The following is a 24030-nucleotide window of genomic DNA, read 5'->3' on the forward strand; positions in this document are numbered from 1 at the left end:
CCGGCACATTACTGAATTTGACACAGATTTAAGACACAAATAATAATTGTGTTATATTCCGATGACTTTTATTAACCTCACTGTATAACAATTATGCTCAGACCATGGAGCTAGTTAATTATTCTTTTGCCCACCTTCAGTATACAGCGGGAACAGCCCAATGGCACAATCAACATCCGGTTGAACACGTTACATCGTTGTTATAGAAACCAGTAAAGGACAAATACACCACAAATTGGCTGTATCAACTGTTAACCTCTGCAGATAAAATGAAAATGGAAGAATAAAAGTATTTCAAAAAATTAAATTTCACTCTTTTCTTTTCTCAGTCTCCTTTTTTTAGTATTAGACTCTTTTGTTATTCTAGACTGGTCTAATAGTTGATATCTTGTTTTAGGTTACAGTTTTGTACCTACTTTCAGTTCAGTTATATTCTTGAGTTAACTCTTTTTCCCCTTCACAAGTAAGAAAATAAATTCACAATTCCCAGATGAAAATGAATTGCAACACAATCATATCTTATCCATAACAGTGATAATCATGAACAAACTTAATATGAACATGTAACACTTCACACTCCACTTGCCCCAAGTGAAGGAGTTCAAGTACCTTGGGGTCTTGTTCACAAGTGAGGGGACAATGGAACGTGAGATTGGTTGGAAAATGCATTTGAGTGCGTCTTTTGTTTGTTTCCCATCCACTCGTTGAGTGCGTTTTTGTTTCTCGTTTGTTTAATAAATATTGTTTGGTTTTGCACAAACCCTGTCTCCGGGTCTGCATCTCTGGGTCCTAACACTTGCAGCAATTCTGCCTAACAATCTGATTGACCATGGTGAGAAGCAGATGAGCCCCCTTTACGAATCATTACTTAATCTTCCTCTACAAGGTGAAATCACATCGCTCGTCTTAAAGCCGTCCCAAATGCGCGACAGCCTATTGCTGATTGGACATGCCTTGGAGGATAATACCGTCTGCAACACGCAGTGCAAACTCAGTTTCTATTCTGTTCTTGTTTCTGTAAGTCTTAATTTTCTCGTCGTGTCTTACAGTTGTTTTTCCACTGAGTTTCATCCAGCCTTCTTTGTCTTAGTTTTGTCCAGTCGATTGGTTCTTTAAGTTTCTCCGTCTTCTGTGCTGCTCAAAGCTACACTGAGTAGCCTGAGTTATTCTTCAGAAGACGTGTTTTGTTTTTGTCGTGAAACTTTCATTTTACTTGCCATGTTAAGCTTGATTTGTTTTTTTTTTTAATAAAATTCTAATCAAGTAATAATAATTTTGGAGACACTTTTCGACCAGCCATCGAAGAGGTTATCAATCTTATTGTTGTTTAAATCTAAAGTCATGCTTTGCGGTTACCAACTAAGCCAAAGACCTGTAGCCTGCTGCTGACCCGCTGGTCCGGGTTAGATAACCATGCAAAGTCATTCCTCGCCTGCCGCCGACACCGTAGAGTTCCAGTTCCTGAACATCCCTGTCCAAAATCGGCTCTCAACCTTGGTGTGCCTGGTTCTTCAACTAGACCTCTGAGCAGATTGAGCCACAGACAACCTCTTCGTGTCTGTTCAGATCGGACCTCGACAGGAACGTTGCTGACAAGTAGGCATGCATTAAGCGAGAGGAGAGGAGGGGAGGGGAGGAGGAGGAGGAGGAGAGGAGAGGCAGAGTTACAGTGGTCCAATCTGACGCTCACTCTGTGAACACATAACAGGAAACAGAGTGGACGGTGTGCAGGTTTGATTCATGGTGTCTTCCATCCATCCATCCATTTTCTACATCGCCTATCCCTTTCAGGGTTGCGGGGGGGCTGGAGCCTATCCCAGCTTCAACGGCGAGAGGCGGGGTACACCCTGAACCGGTCGCCAGCCGATTGCAGGGCAACATGCAAAGACAGACAACCAGGAGAAATTTAGAGTCACTAATCAACCTAATGAGCATGTTTTTGGTCTGTGGGAGGAAGCTGGAGTACCCGGAGAGAACCCATGCATGCACGGGAAGAACATGCAAACTTCATTAAGAAAGGCCCCGTCCGGGGATCAAACCAGCAACCTTCTTGCTGTGAGGCACGCGCACTACCTGCTTGTTCCACCGTGCCGCCTCATGGTGTTTTCTCTTCACACAAAGACAGGAAATGAGTTCATGAGTCGACACGCAGCACCATCTGCTGCCTGTTCACATTAACACGACTTCTGGCAGAAACAATAAACTCAGAACTTCCTTTTGGTTTGAGTGTAGCCATCTGTTTCCTCTTGTCTGATGTTTGACGTAAACATCATAAACCTTCAGCTGTCAGCTGTTAATCAGATTTAAATATTTAACTGTTAACCTCATGTTCCCTCTTACTTGGGGTGTTTCCTGTAGACTGTCCCATCCACCCCCACTGTGGTCTTCAGGCGGTCCAGTCCATGGTAGACCCAGATGCAATTGGCGAGGGTCGCCAAGGCGGCAGCACAGAGATGGACAGAATGAGATGTGTGTCGCAGACCAAACGCACCATGCGGACATTGACCCACCTCAGGTCGAGCTGGGTCAGGATGGACTGTGCATTCTCCAGACTGCAGTCCTCCCTGAGCCACACACAGACAGGAAGTGACATCATGAGGCTCATTAGTTACACTCTTTAACAGTGATGTCACTCATCAGGCATGTATCCATCCATGAAACGGTTATCTTGATGAACTAACTAGTAATAATCATATAACAACAGGATGGAAATGTGTGTGATGTTTGGACAAAGGCTTTAAAGGTCAATCACTCTTCGATCTGAGAGATGAACTTGGTCTCAAACATCCCCGGGGTCTGCAGCAAATCCGAGGTCTGTCCCTCAAACAGCAACTTGTCCTCTAGCTAGCCAGACGATTTCTCCCAGATACATGCCGCTGATCATCTTCACAAAGCTGCAGCACAAAGAGAGGCATCAAAAAACAAGTCTCTAAAAAGGGACAATCACTTGTTCTGGAAACATTTCCTCAGCTGCTCTCAACACAAAAGATCATAGACTGAATCAAAGTCTGCAGAGATGTTTTGAGGACAAATTTTCGCAGCTCTGGGGATCACCTGACCTCCTCTGGTGCCACCAACAGGTCAAAGTTCTCACTGTGAAACATTTCAGCTACAGTGATGGCTCCAAGAAAATCTCTACAGCTATTGAATGCACTGAAGTGGTTGTTGTTCTGCATGTCGACCGATCGTCTCAGCGGTTAAAGCATTTTCCGAACGGTCGGCGTACATACGTGTGGACGCTGGGGTTGATGGACGTCTTGTCCACCACCTCACCGAACTCCGTCAGGATGTCTATCAGGGAGCTGTCGTCTCCGAAGCCGCCCCACCCCGTGTTGATGCACATGTGCCCATCCTCGCCCTCCAGGCGCTTCACGTTCTCCATCTCCTCCATGTAGCAGGTATTGGTTCCTGTTCCTGCAGAGGAGGAGCATGACACATCAGAGCAGACCAGATGCGTTTTTATGGCGGAGTGAATGACATCATATGCCGACACTGGATTAGCAGAGGGGGATGTAAACAGCTACGATAATGGCATGTGAAAACTCCCTGGGCAAATAATATGGCCTGAGCCCAACAGTCAACAGTTCAATGTCCGGGCAACAGATATGTTTCCTTGACGGTAATATGACCAGGATTACACCATCGGTTGTTAACTAGAATGGCAAGCCCCCCTCCTTTACGCTTACCGCTCTCAGTGCAATCCCAGTTGGCCCGAAAAGTCTGAAAGCCACTGATGGAGACGTTGTCATCGGGTATGTCCTGGTGCAGCCATGTCTCCGTAAAACACATCAGACTGGTACCGGTACTCCCTCTACTCCTGGCAAGTGCTGTTAGCTCATCCGTCTTATTTGCCAGCGACCTCACGTTGCCCATGATGAGAGAGGGGAGACACGGCTTATATCTCCTCTTCTCCATAAACCTCCGTTGTCTCGATCCAGCTCTTTTCCTCTGCTGTTTCAGTCCTCCCCTGCATCCTCTGTGTGTTTTCCTCCAGATTTTAGCAAGGATCTCTGATGTTCTGGCCGACAAGCCGGCTGGCCTCAGCGGGATCAGCTGATCTCTGAAGTAAACAATGCGCCGATGAAGTGGCTGTGCATCTGTGCTGTGTCCCAGTGAAAGTAGCAATTCCGTAGCGAGGAAACAGACCAGAACTCTCTCGACCAACATGTTTGGAGAGGACACAGCTTCAAGATATCAGTCATAAAAGTACAATCGGAATAGTAAAGAACAGAGCAAACAAAGTTTGGAAAACTAAGAAAACAAACAGGAGCAACTGCAACAGGCTCCACACACGGTTGGTGCATGCGCACTAATCTCTAATAAAAATGTGATTTCATAAAAGAATAATGGAGAACATAGTGAAGAGATTCATGTTATTAAGTCTCCATGTAAGCCTCAGCAGTCAGACTGACCCCTCTCCTGTGAATGGCCTATTTCAGTAACTTCGCCATGTCTTCACCCTCCACTCTGGGGCAGTTGAAGCCTTTGGTCCAGCAGATGAGGATGCTCTGTGTCGAGACATTGACTTTGAAAATTCAACAGGAAAGACAAAATAGGTTTTTGAAGAATTTCCCCCTGCACTGTAAACCTGGATAGGTTGATTGTACTTAAACCATTTGTGTCAAGTGATTGCCTCAAATGGTTTAAGTAACTGATGGTAGAGAAAATGAATTTGTTCAAGTATAGTCAACTTAAATCTACAGAATTTAACAATTTTAAGATATATATACTTAAATGGTTTAAGTGATCAACAATAGAAAACATTTATGGAGTCTACTTAAAAGATAGTCAGAACTTAAAATTATAACTCAGATACACATGTTTATTAAAAATATGAATATATCAAAATATTATATTTGGGATAAGAAAATTCCAATTAAATTCTTCTTTTGTCAGTGACCACACAATGCAGTACATTTTTATTTATTTTATTTAGACACACATTAAAGCAAAAAAAATATGTATTTACAATGATGCTCTGTGTGAAATACCAGATGCAAATCCAAAGTAACAGTAAGACCATGTTGTCATAAAATGATCAAAATGGGTCTTTGCCAACAATTACAATACAGTACATTCTTACTTTTTGCTGCAGATCTTGCCTTACAGTACCTTTTTATGATGCATCAAACAGAATGTCTACTGAATTATGAAAAGATTTTTCCTTCCAAATACAATCACAGCACAGTTTTTTAAATTGTTTGCTCTGTGAACAATTTTCAAGTTTGAAAAAAACAACAAAAAAAACAATGAGCATGTAGCAGGATACTGCAAGTGCAAAAGGATAAACTGTATGCTTTGTGTGCCATGCAAAAAAGCAGGCATTAAGAACAACTATGCAGTGAGGACCAGAGTTGGTAAAAATAAAACTGCAACTTCCTAACATGTGTCCAGTAAAACTAACAACACATGCTGTGCTAGAAGTATCTATACAGTGCTGTGAAAAAGTAATTACGCCCTTCCTGATTTCTTACTATTTTGCATATTTGTCACATTTAAATGTTTCCGATCATCAAACAAATTTTAATGTTAGACAACCTGAGTAAATACAAAATGCAGTTTTTAAATAATGATTTTATTTATTAAGGGAAAAAAACTATCCAAACCTAAATGACCCTATGTGAAAAAGTAATTGCCCCCCTCGTAAAATCATGAGTCAACTGTGATTAACCACATTTTTTTGAAAGCTGAGTTCAGTTTCACTGACCGCACCCAGGCCTGATTACTGCCAGACCTGTTCAATTAAGAAATCACTTAAATAGAACCTGTCTGAGAAAGTGAAGTAGGCTGCAAGATCTCGAACAGAAACACATCATGCTAAAGAAATTCAAGAACAAATGAGAAACAAAGTAATTGAAAAATATCAGTCTGGAAAGCCGTTTCTAAGGCTTTAGGACTCCAGCAAACCACCGTCAGAGCCATTATCCACAAATGGAGAAAACTGGGAACAGTGGTGAACCTTCCCAGGAGTGGTCGGCATAGCAAAATTACTCCAAGAGTGCAACGAATCATCCAGGAGGTCACAAAAGAACCCACAACATCTAAAGAACTGCAGGCCTTATGCAGCATGAAACACACCAGCAAACACACCAGCAAGCCCACCTCTGAATGACTTAAAAAAAATAGAATTAAGGTTCTAGAGTGGCCGAGTCAAAGTCTGGAGTTAAATCCAATTGAAATGCTGTGGTGTGACCTTAAATGGGCAGTTCATACCCAAAAACCCTCCAACGTGGCTGAGTTAAAACAATTCTATGAAGAAGAGTGGGCCAAAATTGCTCCACAGCGATGCAAAACACTCATTGCCAGTTATCGCAAATGCTTGATTGCAGTTATTGCTGCTGCAGGTGGCACAACCAGTTATTAGGTTCAGGGGGCAATTACTTTTTCACATGGGGTCAAGTAGGTTTGGATAGCTTTTTTTCCTTAATAAATAAAATCATTACTTAAAAACTGTATTTTGTATTAACTCGGGTTATTAAAATTTGTGTGATGATCTGACACATTTAAGTGTGACAAATATGCAAAAAAATAAGAAATCTAGAAGGGGGCAAATACTTTTTCACAGCACTGTACAAAACAACAACACTGACCATGTTGCAGCAGATACTGCAAGTGCAAAAGGGAAAAACTGTATGCTTTGTTTGCAACACAACAAAGCAGGCATTAAGAACAGTAGCATTAAGAACAACTATGCAGTGAGGGCCAAAGAAACAAACAAACAGACAAAAAAACTTTTCTAACTTTCTAAAATGCGTCCTCTGTAGAATTATTTCAGTAAAACAAATAATACTAGACACACAGCAATTTGTCTACAATCAGGTTTATGGTCTTCATAAATATTATGTTTTTTATAATTCACAGTGGTTTTATTTTAGATAATGTTGTGTAAACAAGCCGTTAGAGGCATTTTTTGTGTGTTAATGTATAGGTGTCTGTTGTAGTGTAGATCCCATGCTGTGACAGTAGGTGGTGTATTGGACAATGGCTTCTTCCATGACCTCTAGGTCTTCTATGTCAGAAGTTGCCAGTTGCTCTAGCTCACCTTGACTTTCATGGGCTACTTCATCACAAGCATCATTGGTTATTCTGACAATTATTTCAGACTTGAAATTCTTCAAAGTATGCTCTCTATGTGTTTGGCTTTTATGCACACTGAAAGTGGAGTATACACTGCTCTGAAATTTACATTCTTTAAAAGTTTGTGATTTACTTGTAAGTATTCATTTTCAGTGCAGGGTTCAAGAAATTCGCATGACAAACAGCTAAACTTAATTTGAGCGTCTACAGTGTGTGGTTGATCCACACTCTTGGTGTGGAAGCGGCAGATGGCAGATGGCCGCCCACCCAGAGCCTGGTTCTGCCTGAGGTTTCTGCCTGTTAAAAGGAAGTTTTTCCTCGCCACTGTCGCCAAGTGCTTGCTCATGAGGGAATTGTTGGGTCTCTGTAGATAAAAGAACTTGGCCTGTACCAGCTCTGTATGGAAAGTGTCCTGAGACAACTTTTGTTGTGATTTGGCGCTATACAAATAAAATTGAATTGAATTGAGTGGATAGAATGTACACATACATTCCTGATGCAAGCAGGGAATTTCCAAAGCATTTTAAGAAAAATAGTATGGCAAATGAGGCTAATGTTAAAAGTGGGCTTTTACTTTCTCAAAATTACATTGAAAAATTTGAATTTTACTGTATGTAGAGAACACACAAACACAATGCTGCAATTGTCCAATGTTCACAATTTACCTAAGTCAACCTCAAATTTACACACATTCAAATGTACATGTTTCAAACTAGAAAGGTTCCAGCAGTTTTTTTTAATTTTTTTAATTTTAGAACTTGAATAGAGAAAGCAACTCACCTCATTCAGGCAGAAAATGGTATCCTCTTTACAGCAGTCAAATGTCCTTTAAAAGCGTCCAAACTTGCTTACTTCTAACAGACAAGCACAGACTTGTCTTGAGTTTTGAGCCAGTTACAACAGGGCAGCACTGTGGCCTGAGGTAAATCAGAAATCAGAAATACTTTATTGATCCCCAAGGGGAAATTGTTTTAGATACAGGTGCTCCTTACAAGAATAGAAGAAAGAAAAGAGATGAAAAAGACATATAGAAGAGATAGAAGAGATAAACATGTAGTGCAATTAAAAGAGAAATATAAATAAATATATATTAGTGCTGTCAATCGATTAAAATCAATTAAAACATTTAGTTAACTCTTAACTCTCGCACATTTTTATCTATTCTAAATGTCCACTGAATTATCATTTTAATACTGTAATCAACATGGAAAAGTAGATAGGCTTGCTTTGTGCAAATGTTTTTTAATTGAAAACGTGTAGTGTTATATTTCACACTAACATTCTTACTTTGAGCAGTCATTCATATTTGAATGAATCAAATCTCTCACAATTTAACACTGTCAATAAACAGATGGCCAAAAAAATAAATACTTGGTATCAAAAAACCCTCTCTAAGAGATCAAAACAGGGTGATCCAAAATAAAGTTACAAAGTGCACATCATTGTAAACTAGAACTCAGGCTACAGTGCAGTTAAACCATGAAGTTTCCTTTGATCATAATACCATCCATATGCCTCTATTGAAAACCATCCATTGTCGCCTGGTTTTGACAAGGAGGTGGTGGGGAATTCGCATTTGCCGTGTGTTTGGCCATCAAGTGGTATTTCAGACTGGATGTGCTACGGTGATAATTCAGTTCACACCGACAATACACACTGATAGCTTTGGTCTTGTCAGACGACCCATCTGGCAACTTTTTGAAACTAAACTTTCCATTCAGAATCTTGTTCGCATCCAATTCGGCGTTTCACACTTGACATCCACACAAACCGGTAGCCTTCTCTTTTACGGCTAGTGAGCAGACAAGACCAAGCATGTGCGTGGGGTGTGCCTATTGTTTTGCTTCTGGTTTATAACTGGATCCTGTAGTTTTTCTTATGTTACTAGCAGTGGCCACAGCTTATAAAAACTACACTGTAAATCCCAATTCATCCATGACACAAAATTTTGTGTAAAGTCCACAGAAATGTTCAGGACTGTCAAAATAACATAAAAACATTATGTTCACTTGACACAAATACTCATCCCTTGTGATCTTGACATAATTTTTTTATGTTAAGTCAGCAATTTTTGATTTTTGAATTAATCTTACTAAAATTTATCAAGCCAATATGGCCTAATAAGTTCAAGGTCAATTAACAACACATACATTATGTTCACTTTACATAACAAAAACACATAATTACAACAAGAGTTGCAAAGTTACGCTGAAGACAAAAATGTTTTGCTGTCTTAACATAAAACTGCCACAATTTTCTGCATTTCTACTAATTTATGATTTTTAGTGCACATATTCTAGTAAAAATTAGTTAAAGCAACATTAAATTTAAAGGTTGAGTACAACTTCCATTTCTCTGTTTGTGTAACTTAAAATCTGTAAGTAGAAACAATAACTTAATTTGTGTTATAACGTGTATGTCACTACAACTTAAATATTTCATGTTAAAATGGCATATGTTGTTAAGTTCAATGGACAGCATAAAAATTGTGCAATATGTATACATTTCAGTAGCTGTTTGAACTTACAAATTGGTGTAAAAATATCTACTTAGTTGGTTAATGTTCATTTGACATGTGGTCACTTTCTTGTTCAATAAAATGAAAAAAAAAAATGGGTACACGTTACATAACAAAAACACATAATTACAAGAGCTGTGGAGTTACGCTGAACACAAAAATGTTTTGCCATCTTAACATAAAACTGCCACAATTCTGTGTTTTTTCCAACTTATTATTTTCTAGTACACATAGTTTTGTAAAAATTAGTAAAACAATGTTAAATTTAAATTGTTTGTATAACTTAAAATCTTCAAGTAGAAACAAAACCTAAATGTGTTATGCTTACGTCAATATGACCTTAATATTAAATGTCAAATAGCGTATATTGTAGAGCTCCATGAACAAAAAAATGCTCAGAGCATAAAATTTAATGGTTCTTTGAGCTTAGAAATGTTTGAGCTAAAGCCACTTAATGTGTAAAGGCTGGACTGACACTGACAAATACTTAAATGACAGTAAATACTAAATATATGTTCAGCATTCAGTATCTTTGAAGTGTTATTTTAAATATTACCATTAGAATAAGATCTTAGCATTATCTTAACAACACATTTCAAATTTTTCTTGTCATTACCAACACCTTTTTGGTACACAAAATAATGTTTCAGGAAGATTTTATGACTGGAGGTGACCAAAATGTTGTTTTGTTTGTTTTAGTTTTAGTTATATCCATCCATCCATCCATCCATTATCTTCCGCTTATCCGGGGCCGGGTTGCGGGGGGAGCAGTCTGAGCAGGGACGCCCAGACTTCCCTCTCCCCGGACACTTCCTCCAACTCTTCCGGGGGGATCCCGAGGCGTTCCCAGGCCAGCCGAGTGACGTAGTCACCCCAGCGTGTCCTGGGTCTTCCCCGGGGCCTCCTCCCGGTGGGACATGCCTGGAACACCTCCCTAGGGAGGCGTCCAGGGGGCATCCGATAGAGATGCCCGAGCCACCTCAGCTGACTCCTCTCGATGCGGAGGAGCAGCGACTCTACTCTGAGCTCCTCCCGGGTGACAGAGCTCCTCACCCTATCTCTAAGGGAGCGCTCCGCCACCCTGCGGAGGAAACTCATTTCAGCCGCTTGTATCCGGGACCTCGTTCTTTCGGTCATGACCCAAAGTTCATGACCATAGGTGAGGGTAGGAACGTAGATTGACCGGTAAATCGAGAGCTTCGCCTTTCGGCTCAGCTCCTTCTTTACCACGACAGACCGATACAGCGACCGCATTACTGCGGCCGCTGCACCGATCCGCCTGTCAATCTCACGCTCCATCCTTCCCTCACTTGTGAACAGGATCCCAAGATACTTAAACTCCTCCACTTGAGGCAGGAACTCTCCTCCAACCTGAAGGGAGCAAGCCACCTTTTTCCGGTCGAGAACCATGGCCTCGGACTTGGAGGTGCTAACTCTCATCCCAGCTGCTTCACACTCGGCTGCGAACCGCCCCAGCGCATGCTGAAGGTCCTGGCTCGAGGAAGCCAACAAGACAACATCATCCGCGAAAAGCAGAGACGAAATCTGCCGGCCCCCGAACTGAACCCCCTCCGGCCCCTGGCTGCGCCTAGAAATCCTGTCCATAAAAATGATAAACAGAACCGGTGACATAGGGCAGCCCTGCCGGAGTCCAACATGCACTGGGAACAGGTCCGACTTACTGCCGGCAATGCGGACCAAGCTCCTGCTCCGGTTGTACAGGGACTGTACAGCCCTCAACAGAGGGCCTCCAACCCCATACTCCTGGAGCACCTCCCACAGAATGACGCGAGGGACACGGTCGAATGCCTTCTCCAAGTCCACGAAGCACATGTGGACTGTTTGGGCAAACTCCCATGAACCCTCAAGCACCCTGTGGAGGGTATAGAGCTGGTCCAGTGTTCCACGGCCAGGACGAAAACCGCATTGTTCCTCTTGAATCCGGGGTTCGACTATCGGCCGGATTCTCCTCTCCAGTACCCTGGAATAGACTTTACCAGGGAGGCTGAGGAGTGTGATCCCCCGATAGTTGGAACACACCCTCCGGTCCCCCTTTTTAAAAAGAGGGACCACCACCCCAGTCTGCCAGTCCAGAGGCACTGTCCCCGTCTGCCACGCGATGCTGCAGAGGCGTGTCAACCAAGACAGTCCTACAACATCCAGAGACTTGAGGTACTCAGGGCGGATCTCATCCACCCCCGGCGCTCCGCCACCGAGGAGCTTGCGAACTGCCTCAGTGACTTCAGCCCCGGTGATGAATGAATCGACCTCCAAGTCCCCAGTCTCTGCTTCCTCTACGGAAGACATGACAGAGGGATTGAGGAGATCCTCGAAGTATTCCTTCCACCGCCCGACAATATCCCCAGTCGAGGTCAACAGCTCCCCACCTCCACTGTAAACAGTGTTGACAGAAAGCTGCTTCCCCCTCCTGAGGCGCCGAACGGTTTGCCAGAATTTCCTCGAGGCCAACCGGTAGTCCTCCTCCATGGCCTCCCCGAACTCCTCCCAGACCCGAGTTTTTGCTTCTACAACCGCCCGAGCTGCCGCACGCTTGGTCTGCCGGTACCCATCAGCTGCCTCAGGAGTCCTATGAGCCAACCAGGCCCGATAGGACTCCTTCTTCAGCTTGACGGCATCCCTTACTTCCGGTGTCCACCACCGGGTTCGGGGGTTGCCGCCACGACAGGCACCACCGACTTTACGGCCACAGCTATGGACGGCTGCATCAACAATGGAAGTGGAGAACATGGTCCATTCGGACTCAATGTCTCCAACCTCCCTCGGGATCTGGTTGAAGCTCTCCCGGAGGTGGGAGTTGAAAACTTCCCTGACAGCGGGTTCCGCCAGACGTTCCCAACAGACCCTCACGGTACGTTTGGGTCTGCCAAGTCTGTCCCGCTTCTTCCCCTGCCAGCGAATCCAACTCACCACCAGGTGGTGATCAGTTGACAGCTCAGCCCCTCTCTTTACCCGAGTGTCCAAGACATACCGCCGAAGGTCAGATGATACGACTACAAAGTCGATCATTGACCTCCGGCCTAGGGTGTCCTGGTGCCACGTGCACTGATGGACACCCTTATGCTTGAACATGGTGTTCGTTATGGACAAACTGTGACTAGCACAGAAATCCAATAACAGAACACCACTCGGGTTCAGATCGGGGAGGCCGTTCCTCCCAATCACTCCCCTCCAGGTGTCACTGTCGCTGCCCACGTGAGCATTGAAGTCTCCCAGCAGAACAATGGAGTCCCCGGTTGGAGCACTTTCCAGTACCCCTCCCAGGGACTCCAAGAAGGCCGGGTACTCTACGCTACTGTTCGGCCCGTAGGCCGAAACAATAGTGAGAGACCTATCCCCAACCCGAAGGCGCAGGGAAGCGACCCTCTCGCTCAGCGGGGAGAACTCCAACACATGGCGGCTGAGCTGGGGGGCTATAAGCAAGCCCACACCAGCTCGCCGCCTCTCACCGCGGGCAACTCCAGAGTAGAAGAGAGTCCAGCCTCTCTCAAGGAGTTGGGTTCCCGAGCCCAGACTGTGCGTGGAGGTGAGCCCGACTATCTCTAGCCGGTACCGCTCAACCTCCCGCACTAGCTCAGGCTCTTTCCCCCACAGTGAGGTGACATTCCATGTCCCCATAGCCAGAGTCGTTGTCCAGGATTTGGGTCGTCGGGGCCCCCGCCCACGACTGCTACCCATTCCACATAGCACCGGCCCCTTCTGATCCTTCCTGCGGGTGGTGGGCCTACGGGAAGGCGGGCCCACGTCGCTCCTTCGGGCTGTGCCCGGCCGGGTCCCGTGGGCAAAGACCCGGCCACCAGGCGCTCGCCTGCGAGCCCCAACCCCAGGCCTGGCTCCAGGGCGGGGCCCCGGTGACGCCAATCCGGGCGACGTACGCTTCCTTGCTTTAATTTCTTTCATAGGGGCTTCTTGAACTGCTCTTAGTCTGACCCATCACCTAGAACCTGTTTGCCTTGGGAGACCCTACCAGGGGCATTAAGCCCCGGACAACATAGCCTCTAGGATCATTCGGGTACTCAAACTCCTCCACCACGATAAGGTGGCAGTTCAAGGAGGAGAGTTTTAGTTATAAATTTTGGATATTTTTTAATCATAATCTATTCCTTCAACACAATATTTTACCCAAAGGTAAAAGCATCAGTGCACAAATGACAGGTATCTGTTATCCACCATATGTGTGTAACCATGAAAGAAAACATATCCCAATAAAATGTAAGATATTTTTCTCAGAATGTAGTTATCAATAGTATACTGTATTTATTTATTTATTTAATTAAAAGGAGATTTGGAGATTTCAGAGTTTCATAGACACCTGAGATCAAAACAGCACGCGCGCGCACACACACACACACACACACACATATATATATATATATGAACACATGCCATCATTCAGACATAAACATGGTGCAACTGCCAGAAAGGGAAAAAGTTTAGGTACCAAAAGGAATACAACTCTGGCTTATAATACAACACTATCACAACATTGGTGCCACTGTATCAATAAAATAACTCAAGAGATCATATCATGTTATAGAAATGTATGAATTAATTGTCCTTCCTCATAGGGGTTTTCCATATAACTTCTTCACGATAAAAGCATTCCCTTGGTGCACCAGTGGAAAGCTTTTAATGTGAAGCTGCTGCTTCAACAGGAAAGGTTTGGTATGTATTAACAGTAACTTGGCATAGTTCCAATATGGCTGAAAAAGCAATCAGTAAACAGTAAAATACAGCTGATATATGAAAGTACAAACAGGAAACAGGAGTGAAACAAAACTCCCAACCAGAGAGTCTCTTAAAAACAGAGCTTTCTCTCTGGTCTTCAACACAGACACACAAGTTTAGCTGCCGAGGACACAACTGAGGGGAAGAGACCACCACAGGTCAGCCCTGCTACCAAGCACGATCACCCTCATTGGCACTGCGCAGCATGGTTATCTTCCTTCAGGCTGTAGTGGAAGCACTAAAGCATAACAACCTGGGCTGATGGGAAAAACCCTACAGTTTCTTGCTCAAGGCCAAGATTTTAGGTTTCAGTTTGTCTCCATCAATGTGCAAGAGTACTTGCTGAATGAAAAGAAAGGTGTTCAACATAGATTTTGGGTAATTAAAGTGTAAAGAATAAATAAGACCAAATAGGTAAATGAAGGCATCAGGCCATGAATGGAGGGGTGAGGTCACCACTCTGCCTTCAAGGATTATGTTGACTTGACATGGCTGCAGGAAGACCACATTTCCCTCTTCATCATTAGGGACGATGGACAGTACGCAGATTGGACTGTTACTGTTTCCCAAAGTTCTTGGTTCCGTTTCCTAGAAAAAGACAACATTGACATATTCATAACCAAATTTTAAAAGAATACATTTACTTTTCACTCCTTTTTTACACTTCTTTTGGAACAAACAGGATATATCAAGGCATTTCTTTAGGTTATTAGTTTATAAACTTACTACTCTTATTCTGTTAGACTGACTACTTCATATCCACATAAGAAATCAGGTGATTGAGAGAAGCCAGGTTATGGGAAATTGGAGAATGAGTGTGAATGAACTGTAGTAATGTAGTTAAACCTGTTAAACCTGTGTTTACATGCAGTTTATCAGTAATCACATTTTCTCCCAAAGTCCTACAATATTTTTGAACCAAGGCTGGCTAATTTTAAGTGCATTCTATCTGTGAAAACTTTACACTGTTAAGACTGCACTATTGTCTTTGTTACGGCTGTGGCCGTACCCCAGCAGACTGCCCAGTTTTTCATTGTGCTCTCCTCTTCCTTGTGTTCCTAGTACTCTCTGTCTGTCCCTATCTGTCTGTGTCTGTGTGTTGGCGTGGGGGTGGCAGTTTGGCAGTAGATACCTATGATGTAGGTTTTTTTCAATAGTTCAGCATCAGATTTCACCTGTTGATGCCACTACTACATCATACATGATCAGGCCATATCCCACTTTCATTTGAATCTCCACAGTAACTGTGTTTACATTCTTTTATTCACTTTGTGTTATAGAACAATGGTGGGCTATGCACGTCCTTATATAATGGAGTTACATTCAGGTAACTTCCACTTATGCCTGTTCTCATTATGGAATATGAGACTACTGCCATAAGACCACCATGTTTATGTTTTTTCACTCACAGTGATAGACAGCAGCAATCATGGCGAGCATAAGGTTTGCAGAAGACATGGCTTTCTTAGATGTGTGTTACTGTAAATCAGCAATTTCTGAGTCTTTCTTACTATCTTAATGTTGTCTTTATTGTCAACAGTCTCCACCAGCATAGAAAAACACAAGAAGCCCAAGCTGACCACTAACCATTCTTGCGGTCTCCATGTGGTATCTATGTAGCTGCTGTAGCCTCGACATGTAGTCACATTACTGAGGAGTTGCGCACCAGCTATGGTGTACTGTAGGTACGGCAACTAGGTGCATAGGATTAAAACATTTTCACTTTCACCCAAGGAAAATGCCAGCTCATCTGTTCAGAGCTGCAAACTCAAAATCCTGCACACTTAGAGTCACACCAGAGTCCTCCAATAATCATGATGGATATTGGTTAGCTCAGCTTACATACCTTCACTTTATGTGCGGTCTGTCCGTGTTTAAACCCCAGCTGCTGTTCAATATATCAACCAATATAGAGACTGTGTATGAGAGGAGAGTATTTAAGTTTATGTTCTGCTTGTTCGACAGTTGTTTGGTAAATTGATATTTAACACATTTGGAGAGGATTTAAACCCTGACTACCACTAACTAATCACAAGTTGATGGACTTGTAACGTCAGATATCAGAGTTAAAGCAAACTACATAGCACATTGGCATCATATATCTTCAGAATAGCTGACAACCGATGTCCGAACTTGCCAAGCTGCTTCTCATGGGACAGATTTATCAACCGCTCTGAGTGTTTGTCGAGTACATCGTAGAATGATCGCAGGAGGTTCTGATTGGTTATCCGTTGAAATTCAGCACAAATCTAAATGTCGGGAAGAATATAAAAGGCTTACACACAATTGAACTCACAGTAAGATTAGGCAAAAGCTGAAAATAATGTATATATTTAATTTATTTAAGACAAATTGATTTAAGTTGTGTTTAGATAAACTGAGAAGCTTTTATGATAAATCATAATCTGTTTAACCAACATTAAAGGGCAGCATTTCAGCAGAGAAGGCTCATGGACAGACATGTAATCAAGCATAGACCTGGTACAATTATTGGGCAGACTGTGTCACTATTTGCAGGTGTCACAGCACTTGACAGACAACACAGATAAGCCAGTACAATTCATCCTGCAATCAAAACAATTACCTGTGCGTGAAGAAACAGGGCCGGCTATCTGATCTCTACGGTTGTTATAGCGGGCCTGCTATTTACAATTTCGTGCCTTCTTAATGCAAAAGTCCTTCCCATGCTACGGTTAATTGCAGCAAGATTTTTCTGTTACTTTCTTCATCTCCAAGGCCATTCTGACTCTCAGCTCTTCTCGATCTTGTTCACTGTCTCCTTGAGGAAACTTTGCAGAGCTGACTGCAACCATGCAAGGGCGCTTATGAGATAGCTCAAGGTCAGCAACATCTTTACAGCTCTTCTCAGCAACCTCTTCTCTCTGCTGTACTTCTATATTTACCCAATTGAAATTTGAGACCGATCTTCCACCCCCCCCATCCATTTGGTGTACCACGATCTGCAAGGCATGGGAATTGTTTGATCAAGGCCTCTGCAGTTTCCTCAAAGTCACTCTCATCTGGACAGACATTTCTATCATACAATGCTTTTGCGAAAACATCAAGAATCTCATGTCTATGCTCTCTTGTTAAAACCACAGAAAGCCCACAGAAATAATTGACTCTCTGAAAAAACAATTCTACAAACTACAACCTAAAAAATGACCATACATTTGAATCAACACCTCTCAGACACTGTCAACAAAAACGTAAGGATTTGTTGCGCAGCTGCTGTATTGCAATTTATTATATTCTACATTATGTTTTTTTCCTGATATTCCACTGTTTTACAAGAATAGTTTGCCATTTTGGGTAATACATTTGTTATCTTTCTCGCCAAGAGTTACCGTAGATGAAAGAATTGATACCACATATGCAGGGGGAAACAGCTATCCAGGCTCTGTCCAACATTTGAAGAAACTCATACCAACACCTCTCAAGCTCATTAATTAACATGTTGTATCATATTTGTTTAATCTGTACGCAAACAGAAACGTAAGTAGTTTTATGTTTGTTTTTCTGTTTGTGTACGAATTAGACAAAGGTGATTAGTGAGCGTTCTTGGTAGGTGTGCTTTTGAACTCTGGACAGAGCCTGGCTAATTGTTTCCCACTTCTAGTCTTTATTGAAAGGCTAAGCTAATCATTTCCTGGCTCCAGCTCCGTAAAACTCAGACACCAGAGTGGTATCAATCTTCTCATCTAATTCTTAGCAAGACAACAACTAAGCGTATTCCCCAAAATGTAGAACTATTTCTTTTAACTCAGTGTCATTATTAAAACAAACACTTGCACGCAGTGATTTCATTTCTATGCACTCTGATTACTAGCTAAATTACTAACTTAGATGCACACTGTAATTGCACTGCAGTAGTCTTAAATATATGCATTCTGTAAAATGTAAATGAACTTTAAATTCTGGTGTACAATACCAATGAAGAGCAAGTTAGCTAAGTTAACCTGATTAAACTACCATGTCAAATTTAAGGGGAGAAGTTTGCCTTTTGGGCTTCTTGCCAGAAAGCCTTCATAAGTGGCTAACATTGTGAAACAGGCGCAGTTTGGCGAGGTCTAGGCACCAAAACTACGTGGTTAGGTTTAGGAAAATTGTGGTTTGTGTTAAAATAATAACTCGACGTTGACTTTTGGTTTCACAGGAAACCTGAACAGCAGTCTCCTGGGTGAAAGTTGACGATAAAACGTGCAAACTATTGCCAGCATGATCTCTGCCTCCTAATAAGTTTGTATACATACCATTATTCGTCTCTCATATGGTCAAAATTAGTCTTCCATCTTGCAGTGTGTGCTGCAGTGCTGCTGGCCAGGTTGGCGTCTTCTTGCCGATCGCGTCCGCCCACTGTCTTATGTTTGGGTGCGCTCCCAGATTGAACCAGCGCAGTCTACGATGTCCTGGAAGGGCGAAGTTTCCACTACGTATACATATTGTTTTGGTTTGTGTAATATGAGCACAAACCAAAACAATCTTCAGCTATGGCTGTGAGTAAGTGAGCACATTTGCCACATACACAAGGATCAAAAACAATGTAAAATCCTCTTCTTTAGCTGTTTCGGGTCAATAAGGACTAAGGTCTTTTCCTTTTTTTTTTTTCAATCATTTTTGACAATAACAAACAACACACAACTGTTTGCCATCGTAAAATCATGCATGCGTACAGTATATACTTACACATTAGAGAAAAGTAAATTATGTCTTTACTATTTTTTAAATTGGTGAGTACAGTCCAGGTGTTGCAAAACATCATTTTAGTGCTCTTATTGTGCATCTTTATGGGCAACTCATCAATTAGGCTTAAAGCACCACTCAAGGGGTGGGCTCCAATATCAAGATAGGCAAGGTTCTGTGACCTTTTGAAAATTTTATAGGAATTTATTGGCATCCCTGGCCCCTCATTGATGCCCATTCATCCTGGTTGTCTCTACCAGAACACAGTAGTGTTGTGATTCTTAGGGGGGCAGAAGTTTAGGCACTGGTAATGATACCACCGGGTCACCTTTCTTTTGATATTCTGGGCATGACCAACTGGAGGAGATAATGGGTGAAAGATAGGACATGCTGGAAGCAACCCTAGGTTATATAATATGGATGGATTGGTTCAAATTTCACTATTTATGCACCTCAGCCCAACCAGTAGGCCTACTTTACAACACACAGAAACACGATTAAATTGGGAATGGGAGATAACCTCACACCGTGTGTACATACCTCAGGTTTAATTGGCTGGGTTTTATGAGCTATGGCACACATATAATTATAAACATCAAATTTACACATTATAATGTTAACACTCACAAGTTTCAGATTTATCTTCAACAGGCCATTTGTAGTTCATGACTCATAGCAAGCAAGCTGATATACCTAAAAACAAAAGTGTCATTTATAACTAACCAAACTCAAGTCAAGTCAAATACATTTTATTTATACAGCCCAATAGCACAAATACCTCAATGGGTTTTGCAATTGTTACAGCATACATTTCCTTGGATAAGAAAAAATACCAGGGTTTGGGTCATCAGGGCCCCGGCCCACGACTGCTACCCATATTGCATAGCACCGGCCCCTTCTGATCCTTCCTGCGGGTGGTGGGCCTACAGGAAGATGGGCCCACTTCGCTCCTTCGGGCTGTGCCTGGCCGGGTCCCGTGGGCAAAGACCCGGCCACCACTCGCCTGCGAGCCCCAACCCCAGGCCTGGCTCCGAGGCCATGGTTCTCGACCGGAAAAAGGTGGCTTGCTCCCTTCAGGTTGGGGGAGAGTTCCTGCCTCAGGTGGAGGAGTTTAAGTATCTTGGGATCCTGTTCATGAGTGAGGGAAGGATGGAGCGTGAGATTGACAGGCGGATCAGTGCAGTGGCCACAGTAATGCGGTCGCTGTACCGGTTTGTCGTGGTGAAGAAGGAGCTGAGCCGAAAGGCAAAGCTCTCGATTTACCGGTCAATCTACGTTCCTACCCTCACCTATGGTCATGAACTTTGGGTCATGACTGAAAGAACGAGGTCCCAGATACAAGCGGCTGAAATGAGTTTCCTCTGCAGGGTGGCAGGGCGCTCCCTTAGAGATAGGGTGAGGAGCTCTGTCACTCGGGAGGAGCTCAGAGTAAAGTCACTGCTCCTCCACATCGAGAGGAGTCTAAGGTGGCTCGGGCATCTCTATCGGATGCCCCCGGGATGTCTCCCTAGGGAGGTGTTCCAGGCATGTCCCACCGGGAGGAGGCCCCAGGGAAGACCCAGGATACGCTAGAGTGACTATGTCACTCGGCTGGCCTGGGAACGCCTCGGGATCCCACCAGAAGAGCTAGGGGAAGTGTCCGGGGAGAGGGAAGTCTGGGCATCCCTACTCAGACTGCTCCCCCCCGACCCGGCCCCGGATGAAGTGGGAGAAAATGGATGGATGGATGGATGGATGGATGGATGGATGGATGGATGGATGGATGGATGGATGGAAGAAAAAATACCCCCAAAAGTGGGGAAAACAATGAAAGAAATGTCAGGAAGAGCAACAGAGGAGGGATCCCTCCCCCAGAACAGAAATACATGCAATAGATGTTGTGTGTACAGAATAGACCAACATAGTAAAATTACTGTATGGACAATCAGGGTGACAAAATTATAGATACTGTCAATATGTCAGTAAGTGTTGACAGTTATGGACAGGACAAAAATCATTTGGTAAATGGAAGCAGTAACCATCTGAGTACTTACATGAGAATGTGTGAATTTTGGGCATAGTATATTGTTTATAGCCTATAAAAGCCAACATGTTGGTGATGATCACAACTAATGTTGACAGTGGGCTACATATTGATGCGGGCTACATATTGATGCGGTTGAGATGATGAGATGAGATTTCTATTATTTTACATGAAATAACAGATAAATACAGTATGGACAGACTATTGGGCTGGCTTAGAATTTTCTGTGAACTCCTCCATTAAACATGTTACACTTTATTGAAAATAATGTGGCTGGCATTAAGAAAAACCTGCATAAAAACATACTGAGCCAGACTTATCTAAATTAATCTACAAACTTCTGTGAAAGTAACTCATTAACTAACAAAACATAATATGATATACAAATGTACATGGAATTTATCATGCATAATGAGAAACATAATGTTAGATAGTATGATGGAAATAGGTTATTTTATTTTGGTAAGGAAAGCCACGCATTCTTCCAATGTTCAAGTTTCAGGCGGGCACCAATAGGAGGAGGCTGATGACTAGCGGTCTGATCGGGTACTGGTCTGAGCCTGCCGCTGCCAGCCAATCACAGCCAGCAGGACACAATCGTTAACGTCTCTGTTGCGATTTCAGCGCCTGACTCGACCAGCGGTCAGTGTGGAGAGGCTCACAGCTTTTTAACTGTAAGGTTACAATATTTACGTTTTAAATTGATTACTCTGTATAGTTAACTTACTTTCTTGACCACAAGCTAACATTAGTTCCGTTTGACACTATGCCAAACGCGGCTAACGTAGGTTAATGTCGAACATTTGTTGTCAGACATTGTTAATGTTAAGCAAGCAAATACACTTCTATTGACTCCTTAATTAGCATGCAGCATTAACTAGACTTTTGAGTACCAACATTACGGTTAGACTTGTTGCTGTGAGAAATGAAGGGTGATAGATAGTGTTGAGCAAGGAAATACCCGGCTAACGTTAACTTAAGGCACACAGTAGAATAGTAGGTTAGAATGTGCTTTGTGAATGAAAAACATGATGAAGGTGTGCAGGAAAGCAACTGTGTGTTGTCCCATGTAAATGGGCAGTCTAGTAAACCAAACCAAACCAAAACAAACAAACAAACAAAAAAACACAAGTCTTATTTTTGTTTTTGTCATATTGTGTTGTACTGTTTGTCCGCTGTGCGCATGCGCAGTCTGCTGCGTGCACTTCGCGGAGGCAGGCAGATTCAAGAACAAGTTTGTAGAGCATTTTTGAAATTGAAAATTAACGTAAATTTTAATGATTTTTTTTTTAAATCAGAGAAAATAACCAGGTTCATCAGTGATGAAAGACAGAATGTTATGAATGTTGGAATCCAGGGAAAACCAAAAAAAAATAAATAAATGAATAAAATAACATTTTTCCATCCACCCATCCATTTTCTACGCCGTTTATCCCTTTCGGGGTCACGGGGGGGCCGGAGCCTATCTCGGCTGTCAACGAGCGGGAGGCGAGGTACACCCTGGACCGGTCTCCTGTCGATCGCAGGGCACAAACACACAACCATTCACACTCACACTCACACAGAAAGGCCCGACCTGGGAATCGAACTGGCGACCTTCTTGCTGTGAGGCACGCGCACTACCTGCTTGCGCCACCGTGCAGCAAAATAACATTTTTGTTATTTATTTTGAAAAATGTAAACATTTAACAGTAGCTCTAGTTCTGTTCATTTTTTACTGTAACAGTTAAAGCACACAAATACTGGCATATTGCTAATAAGAAAATTAATAACACAAATATCAGTATGTTCCATTGTCAGACTCTGACCTGTTGATAATTCGTGAACAACTGCAGCTTGCACTCATTCATGCAGAGCAGCACAACGGACTGACTAAAATGACATGTGAAAACACATTGTAGTGGTGCTTAAGCAACGTATGCTTAATCCTATATTTTTTATTTTTGAGTGTGTATGTGATAATGTGTGATATGTAACTTTTTAACATCAAAGATGAGGTTCTCTCTTTATCATTGCAATGCTTGGCCTTCTGTAGGATAAGGATATTTCTAGTCTAATAATGCCTTTGTGATTATCATGCAGGCTACAGGTCGTCTGTCAACTATGGTGGACAGTTTGGTTTGTTATGGTTTTGTTTTTCTATTTTACTAGATTACCCAACATGAAAACAGGAAAACAGTTATTTTCCTTTGTTGATACCCACATAAAACAGGACATAAAAAGGACTGCATTCATCTTGAAGTTGATAATAAAACAAACAAAAAACTAAATCAGGTCTTATTTCTGATATTCTTTTTGTGGTCCTAAGCATGCGCAGAAAGAAGTGACTGCTGCATACAGTTTCCTGGCATGTAAACATATCGGAATCATTGGTTTGTTGTTGATTATGTCTGAATAGTTCCATAAGGATGATTGGGTCATGTAAATACAATTATTTATTCATTCATTCATTATTATCCATTCATTCCTAGTCGAAATTGCAACCTGGAGGTTGACATGAATGCTATTTACAAGTCAGCATCTCATCATTCCAATGTGTCATGGACGTGGCATTAGGCACACGTGGCAACAGTATATGGTAAAGCTAGGCACTGTTCCTGCTTTCCACTCAGTTGACATGCCATGCAGGAGTGTCCTCTTTTCCTTTGCTCAGGAGACTAAACCTGTTTTCCCTGTCATCTTTAAGAAAGCTACAGTCCACAGCTTCAAGAGAGGCCTATGTCAACAATTGGTAAGTGAACCAGTAACATCTCATGAGTTTCTTCATTCTTGAACTATATATTTAAATAGTGTAGAGCAGTTGTAGACATTATGCAGACCACAGCCAACATAATAATGTAATTGAACATAATTATTTTTTCAATCCGTATTTTTCCAGATTATGACATTTCAAAATGACATGGACTTGTAAACTCTGCGATTTCCACTGTCAATCAAAAACAGCCTTCTCCATCATTATCATCTTGTACATAGTCAGCACAGC

Source organism: Chaetodon trifascialis, chromosome 9 (assembly GCF_039877785.1).
Source record: "Chaetodon trifascialis isolate fChaTrf1 chromosome 9, fChaTrf1.hap1, whole genome shotgun sequence".
Classification (NCBI taxonomy): domain Eukaryota; kingdom Metazoa; phylum Chordata; class Actinopteri; order Chaetodontiformes; family Chaetodontidae; genus Chaetodon; species Chaetodon trifascialis.